The sequence below is a fragment of the Entelurus aequoreus genome, linkage group LG06 (assembly GCF_033978785.1).
Source record: "Entelurus aequoreus isolate RoL-2023_Sb linkage group LG06, RoL_Eaeq_v1.1, whole genome shotgun sequence".
Classification (NCBI taxonomy): Eukaryota; Metazoa; Chordata; class Actinopteri; order Syngnathiformes; family Syngnathidae; genus Entelurus; species Entelurus aequoreus.
The window spans coordinates 72,576,682-72,585,548 of NC_084736.1; the positions used below are offsets into that span (position 1 = coordinate 72,576,682).

General features: G+C 40.2%; 1 protein-coding gene across 3 annotated transcripts in view; it reads left to right on the forward strand.

Annotated features, from left to right (window-relative positions):
- Positions 1-8,867, forward strand: part of LOC133652572 (adhesion G-protein coupled receptor D1-like) — a 103,016-nt gene that overhangs the window by 65,843 nt on the left and 28,306 nt on the right. The window lies entirely within an intron of this gene.

The following is an 8,867-nucleotide window of genomic DNA, read 5'->3' on the forward strand; positions in this document are numbered from 1 at the left end:
GAACATGTTAAAAGAGAAAATAAGCAGATATTAACAGTAAATGAACAAGTACATGAAGAATTAATTTTCTACCACTTGTCCTTAACAATTTTGACAAAATAATAGAATGGAAAATAACACAATATGCTACTGCATACGTCAGCAGACTAAATTAGGAGCCTTTGTTTGCTTACTTACTACTAAAAGACTAGTTGTCTTGTATGTTCACTATTTTATTTAAGGACAAACTTGCAATAAGAAACATATGTTTAATGTACCCTAAGGATTTTTGGTTAAAATAAAGCCAATAATGCAATTTTTTGTGGTTCCCTTTAGTTAGAAAAGTATCTAAATAATTTTAGTACCGGTACCGGTACCAAAATATTGGTATCGGGACAACACTAGAAATGCGAAAAAAAATATATGATGCCCCACAATGTAACTGTATGCATGTTCAAAATAGAATAATACCAAAACCATGAATGTGTATGTTGTAGGTAATTGATCTCATCACGGTAATAACACTGCAGTTGACAGACAGGAACACCAGAGAAAGCTTATAAAACACGTTTTGATGTTGATCATCCTCTCTCCCCCAATCTTCTCTTCTATTATTCTATAGCTCATTATTGTCCACTCTCCTTCTTTTGCTCTCTTTTGTCTTATGAGGCTCAGAGGACTTTCCATAGTGGTGTTCGCTTGCCTTCTGTTGTTAATAAAGACTTGGAGCACCAGCTGCCTGGGAGATGCTGAGGCCTTATAGGACACCCGGGAACAAACTGCTGGCTTTAGCCAGATCTCCTAGTGCATTTGAACAATCACCATTGACTTTCGGGTTCCTCCGAAGCTGCTCTACTTGAAACCATATGCAGGATTTACCGCAAACAGAGAGTTGATGGGGGGTTGATAAAGAGGAAACATGCCCAAGCAGTATTTCCCCCACTATTTGAAAGCACACACGGGTGACGAACTAAAGGAGGAACCTCTTTTGATATGAAAACAATGAATAGGAATATGATTGTCGCAATGGGTCGAGTGAGGACACAATTAAGAGCGGACTAACTAGAAGTGAGAAGCTGAAATTGAACAAACAAGCACAACACTGCAAAAACTGAAATCTAAATATCTCAAATAATGGTGATATTTGCTTATTTTCTGCCTGATAAGATAATTCTTCTCACTAAGCAGATTTTATGTTAGAGTGTTTTACTCGTTTTTAGTGTTTTGGTCCTAAATTATCTCAGTAAGATATTACAGCTTGTAGCTGAGATTTGATGACCTATATTGAGTAAAACATGCTTGAAACTAGAATATCAACTGTTGTCATCAACACTCACAAGTATAAAACTACTTTTTTAAAGTAATAATTTCTTATTTCAAGCATGAAAAAAAATCATGACTTTGACACAATTTTGTCTCATAATTAAAACAGATGACGGCCAAGTGGACTTTGCTGTTTTATTTTCAATGAAACAATAGAAAATACGTACTCATATACTAGTACAGTTGGCACAGTACAGTAAACTGACAGTTAATATTTAAACATTTAACATGTGACATTTCTAACAATATTGAACAGAAATAGTTCATGCACATTCAGATAAATTCTTCAAAATTACAATTTTGGCCGGGGACCGGGCTGTATATATGCGCGCTAATTGACTGGAAGAGCACGCACTTGGCGCGATGATGTCATGTTATCGATGGAAAAATGCATTTTTAGACAACATGATGTGCCTGAGCGGCTAGTAGACCCCGAGAGTAACAAGCGGTTGCCTTGTTGCCTTTCCATTAAGAAAAATAAATTAGTTTTTAGTATAAGTTTGCTGGTTTCAAGAAATGTAATGCTGAGCGCATATCATTATGTCAAGATAATGGCACTAGCATTCACTTAATTTAAGAATATTTTTCAACATATTGAGCAAAAAGGTCTCTTTTTTTTTTTTCTACCAAGAAAAGTGCACTTGTTATTAGTGATAATATACTTATTTTAAGGTATTTTTGGGCTCATTGAAGTTAGCTAATTTTACTTGTTTTGGAAAGTCTTGACAAGCCAAATGTTCTTGTTCTATTGGCATTTAATTATCCTTAGTTCAAATAAAATACCAATAATTTTTGTATGTTTTTTTCTTGTTTTTGAACACTGACTTTTTGCAGTGAATCACTTGGAGCGAGGGTCAGCAACCCACGGCTCTTTAGTGCTGCCCTAGTGGCTCCCTGGAGTATTTTTAAAATAGAATTGAAAATGGAAAAAGATGGGGGAACCTTTTTTTTTTTTGTTTTAGTATATTTTTTGTTTGAGGACAAACATTGAACACAAACCTCCCCAATTGTTAGAAAGCCCACTGTTAATTATGTTTGTGTATGCTTCACTGATGAGAGCATTTGGTGAACATCGTTTTGTCCTACTAATTTCGGCGGTTTTTGAACTCACCATAGTGTGGACTGTGATGCAACAGTTTGTTTACATGTAAAATCTTCCACTCCTGCTTTGTCTCATTTTGTCCACCAAACGTTTTATACTGTGCGTGAATGCACAAAGGTGCGCTTTGTTGATGTTATTGACTTGTTGGAGTGCTAATCAGGCATATTTGGTCAATGCATGACTGCAAGCTAATCAATGCTAACATGCTATTTAGGCTAGCTGTATGTACATATTGCATCATTATGCCTCGTTTGTAGGTATATTTGAGCTCATTTAATATCCTTTACTTATGTCCTCTGTGTATTTTAATTTATTTTATGAAGCAACGACGATCACTTCGTTAAAGGTTTGTTTGAGGGACTTTTAAAATGTAGAATCTTCCCATTCCATAGTGTTATCTTGGTATTATTTCTATGTTATCTCGTTTCTGAGTTCTTAAAACACATTTTTGCTACGGGTGTTTTGTAAAGCACCAACTCGGCGAGTCTAAATAAAAGAAAGCAAAAATGTAAGCAAAACCTGAACGAGTTAAACTTTTACCAAAGGCATCAATCATAAAGCTGTATAGTTATATTTTAATAAAGACTGGGAAAACCACACGTACTCGTAACGACAACAAGGCATACATGACTGAAACGTACCTTACATTCAGATACATTAAGCTGTGATCACTTCCCTGACTTCTTTCACAACCAGACAGGTCTTCAGTGGTGTCTGCGATGATCTTTTTGAATTGTTAACATAATGGGAAAATTCAAAATGTATCAAGGCCATCGAGTACTACTCGTTTACAAGGACCCATCCTCGCAAGATGTGACGTTAAATCATGAAATGCAACCGTACCCCAGCAAAAACAATGCATGATTTATCCGGTAGAATCTTGTTACTAATTTCCATGACCCAGCCACACACAAATAAATTTTAGGCTTCTGTGCTTTTCCAAGCTTTTAATCTGTTTTAAGTCTGGAGTACCAGATAGTTTGACGTGTCTGGGAACGCAACTGACGGATAATCCTTGAGATCACTTGACAAATCCTCTTTTGATAACGTATCGGCTCCTTGCGGACTCGGATAGTTTGCACACTGTTTGCTGTACAGTGGCCATATTGGTTTGGTGCACCACCACAACGTTTTCCAGAAGTAAGCAGGTAAGAAAAATGACTGAATACCACCGATAGCGTTACATTATTATTGGACATTAAAAAATGCAAGGGACAAAAAGTGCCTTTTGAAAAAGTTGCAGGGGACTTTTTGCAGGGACCCCCCAAAATTACGTCTATGCTTACAAGAAACGACACTAATGGAAACAATACTGCTCACTTTTGCACTTGGTAGTGGTAATAACAAGTGGAAGGGGAGCCCAAGAACAACTACAGCACATGTTGTCACGATCAGCCAGAGCAGAGGAGAAGAACGCGGCTAGAAGGGTGACCTATCTGGAATCTACTGGCGCCCGAGTGAATAGACTGGAGAGCTTAAGGCCCCTTCTACACTAAGCCGGCTAAGGTTAACCAGGGTAAATCCCACCTAACCTTATCCTTGTCCACACACACACAATGGTCGTTTAAGACCCCCACCCTCTCTCCGCGACCTAGTACATTATACCTTTTACATCAATCAATCTAGGGATCTAAATATCTGGTCAGGACACTCCTCACTCTTTTGCATTGACCTTCATTGTCCATTCGTTTTTGGTGACTTTATACACTCTGGACCTAGACGTTGAGTCCGCGACTTACATGGCGGACAATAACTGATACAGTCAGCTTTGCCAGTCCAAATGCATTCGCTGTATTCCGTAGTCTTCCCTCGACGGCCAGTTAATACAAAGCATGCGCTACCTTTTTTTTTATCACATCCACGGGAGCCTGCATTCTGGTCGTTTCTCCTTCGACAAATGGACAAAGCTTTTCGGTAAGCTGACCTGGACATTTGAAAGTTCTCTTGCCGTCTGAGAAGTGTTGTATCCCAAATAGCTGCAATCGCTTTCTCTTAAAGTATTCATGTGTGATGTCCACAAGCGTCTGTACAGACGGAAGGAGAAACACGGGCATGTCTGGATGACTCACCTCCATATTTCCAGTGGTTAGCTCTGAGTTACAAAACCGCTTTATTATGAAGCTGGCTGTTGCGGGTTCTTTCTGACCTCACTTCCTGTGTGGGCCGCGGTCTTTCTGGCGTCACTTCCTCTCCAAACTCAGTTTGTAAACGATCAATGAGTCCATAGAAAGCTAAGAGCCGGAGATTCAAGAAATACACGCCGCACTTACCCGTGTAAAAAATTATCCAAGGAGGGGAACCTTAAACGCTGGTTTAGTGTGGCTGACACGATTATTCCTTTAGGGAGTTATCCGGCTTAATGTAGACAGGGCCTTAGTAGTCAGGAGGAAATGGGTATCAAGTGTGTGCAAAGGTGGATCCGCCCCGTGACCAGAACAAAGCAGCAGAGCTGCCAAATCATGACACATGTATTGCTTACTGTTGTTTAATTGAACCATTTCTACAGGCAGTGACCCTGCAACGATGACTATGAACACAATGTAAACAATGACGTCATGTACTGTAGTGGCTTGTGGACATTTTGCATTAAACAGTACATTCCACTACAAGGGATTAAAAGTTAGAGAAATTAGATCTTCCGAAATGGTTCTGGCACCTAACATCGTTGTAAGTCATTGAATGTCTTCTTCTTGTTTGAGCCGGAGTATAGTTAAAGCCAAAGGTTTGATTATTATGGATAGTTTCCCCACAAGGCAAGGTTCATATCCAGTGCTTAATGTGCATAATTAGGCTTCCTTCATTGCGCTGCAATTGCGGCGGGCAAATATGACACTATAAAGCGAAGCTTGCAGAGTGCCAATTAGAGTCGGTGTCTTTTTAGTGCAATTTCATACAAACCACGCAAGTCGTGGGAGTAGGAAAAGTCCTCAGTAGTGCAGTCAAGTCACCCACGCGTGTGCTTGCTGCTGCTGGCCGTGACGACCCGCTGCATTTATGTTGTTCTTGTGGGTCTGATAGGCCACATGAATGTCTCTCCATGCAGTCATCCAGAGTGTCACAATCAACGGCTAAAGTTTTGCATGTGTGAATCAGACAGAATGAGAGCGAGAGACAATGAAGTCAAGGTGTTACGCTATGCGTCGTCATACGGACGCGTAGGCCAGGAAACAGTCTGTCAATTTCACTCTTGCTCGCACTTTTCCAGAAGGAAATAGAGAAGACAGAGTTCATCCAGTCATAAACGTATCAAGTCTGGGAATCAAGGCAGAGGGATTAGGGAGAGGTGAGCAATCTTTCAGTGAAATGTTTTCATCTAGGGACAGAGGAGGGCAGTGCTTTGACCCAACACCGAGGTTAATTGCTGCGCCTCAGTCATTAGCTCATTTTCTTCAGGGACTCCACATCTCTTAATTAGAGGAGTTGTGGAAAGAGTGACCTAATCAAGTCCAATTCTGAAGGACAGGCAGGAGTTTCATTCAGTTTTTTCTTTCTGTGTTGTTAAAGTTAATGTTAAAGTACCACTGATAGTGAAATTACCCTCTGCATTTGACCCATCCCCTTGGTCCACCCCCTGGGAGGTGAGGGGAGCAGTGAGCAGCAGCGGTGGCCGTGCTCGGGAACCATTTTGGGGATTTAAACCCCAATTCCAACCCTTGATGCTGAGTGCCAAGAAAGGAGGTAATCCTACTTACCAACCTTGAGACCTCCGAATTCTGGAGATGGGGGGGTTTGAGGTGTGGGGGGGCGGGGTTTGGTGGTACCAGGGGGGTGTATATTGTAGCGTCCCGGAAGAGTTAGTGCTGCAAGGGGTTCTGGGTATATGTTCTGTTGTGTTTATGTTGTGTTACGGTGCGGATGTTCTCCCCAAATGTGTTTGTCATTCTTGTTTGGTGTGGGTTCACAGTGTGGCGCATATTTGTAACAGTGTTAAAGTTGTTTATACGGCTACCCTCAGTGTGACCTGTATGGCTGTTGATCAAGTATGCCTTGCATTTACTTGTGTGTGTGTAAAAGCCGCATATATTATGTGACTGGGCCAGCACGCTGTTTGTGTGGAGGAAAAGCGGACGTGACGACAGGTTGTAGAGAACGCTAAAGGCAGTGCCTTTAAGGTACGCCCCCAACATTGTTGTCCGGGTGGAAATCGGGAGAAATTCGGGAGAATGGTTGCCCCGGGAGGTTTCCGGGAGGGGCACTGAAATTCGGGAGTCTCCCGGGAAAATCGGGAGGGTTGGCAAGTATGGAGGTAATGGGTTCCATTGTGAACCCGTTCTCAAACATTGGCAATAAAAACTATTCTTATTCTGAATTTTTTAGCCTTTGGCATGACTCGGCCTGGGTTTGAACTCACGATCTACCGATCTCAGGGTGGACGTTCTAACCACAAGGCCACTGAGCAAGCTTGAAGGATTATCTTCACACATCTGTTTTATTATCTTGTATTCTTATTTCTTAGTTGTTCAGTGTTTTCAATTTGTACGACACTCACTCATTTTGTACTTTTCTTTTTTGTAAATAGTTCAATATGTTCCTGTACAATGTGTGTCACAGTCAGACTAAAAATGACACAAAGCGAAAAGTTTGCAATAGTCTAAAGTATATCGTACATTAGGGATGGGCAAGATGGCCTAGAACAGTAACTCTCAAACTGTTGTACGTGGGCCCCATCGAGTGTTACCCCAAAGAATCGCTAAATTAAATATTTACGTGACATGTTTTCAATTCCTATATTCAAACACAGTATTACTGTTGAAACTGTGTGTAATGTTAGTTACCAAAAAATATGAAATATACTTGTTAAATAAAACCTTGGCACTGTTTTTAATGAATACTTTGGCCTACTACGTATTTTATTGTTGGTCATTATGGTGGAGCCTGATCTTGAAAATTTTAATTATTGGTATCACTATTGGTATGACCAATACTGCTCCTGTAACTACTTACCGTAATTTCCGGACTATAAGCCGCACCTGACTATAAGCCGCACCAGCTAAATTTAGGGGAAAATACAGATTGCTCCATATATAAGCCGCACCCGACTATAAGCCGCAGGGTTTTGATTTGTAATTACCGTAGTATATAGGGGTTCCTGCTACCACGGAGGGGATTGTCGGGACAGAGATGACTTTCTGGGAACGCAAAGCGTCCCATTTATTAACTATAAATCTTTCAATCATTCAATCAAACTTTCACATCTTTGACATGGCGAACAGCATTCGTGCAGAGTACAAATAATACAACGGTGCAAAGTAATACAAAGTGCTCGCATGTACGTTATCAAAATAACCAGCCTACCGGTATATGAAAAGTCAGTCTTTAATCATTGTGTCATCGTCTTCCTCCTGCGTACTAAAACCACAGAAATCCTCTTCGTCGGTGTCGGAGAAGAACAGGCCGTAAATAAGCCGCACCCTTGTATAAGCCGCAGGGACCAGAACGAGGGGAAAAAGTAGCGGCTTATAGTCCAGAAATTACGGTATATTGGCTCAATACCGAAATGTGTAGTCTCGCCCAACGCTAATGTAAAGCATCAAACAATAGAAAAACATTTGCTTATAACATTTTCACAGAAGTGTAGATAGACGCATGTTACAACAGAAAGTAACCCGATATTAACAGTTAATTAGCAAATAGATTAATAATGGTTTTGAGAAAATTATAAAACTGGAAATTACGTAATATCTTACTGCGTACGTCAGCAGCCAAATTAGGAGCCTTTGTAACCTGTTTTGAAATGGTTCTATTATCATCTACTGTATATATCAAATGCAATATATATATCGTGATATAGATTTTCGGCCATATCGTCAATCTCTCTGTGAATGTGGGTGTAAATCGGGGTTTAGCAACCCGCCCTTGTGGCTCCTTGGAGCTTTTTCAAAGATGTGTGAAAATGGAAAAATTATGAAAAAATTTGTGTTTTTTTTGTTTCACTATGGTTTCTGTCGAAGGACAAACATAACACACACCTTCTTAATTGTTAGAAATCCCACTGTTTATACCAAACATACTTCACTGATGAGAGTATTTGGCAAGCACCGTTTTGTCCTACTAATTTCCTTCTTTGTCTCATTTTGTCCACCAAACGTTTTATGCTGTGCATGAATGCACAAAAGGTGAGCTTTGTTGATTTTATTGATTTGCTGGAGTGCTTATCAGGCATATTTGGTCAATCCACGACTGCAAGCTAATCGATGCTAACGTGCTAGTTAGGCTAGCTGTATGTACATATTGCATCATTATGCCTCGTTTGTAGGTATATTTGAGCTCATTTTATTTCCTTTACTTACGTCCTCTGTGTATTTAATTAATATTCGCATGTCTCATGACACATAGTCTGTATGTAATATTGGCTGCATTTCTCATAGTTGTTTGTGTGCCATGTTGTTCCAGACCACAGCAAACATTACCCAGCTTGCAAAGATTGGTGAAAATCCAATAGAAGAAGACAGCCTGCCGTTTC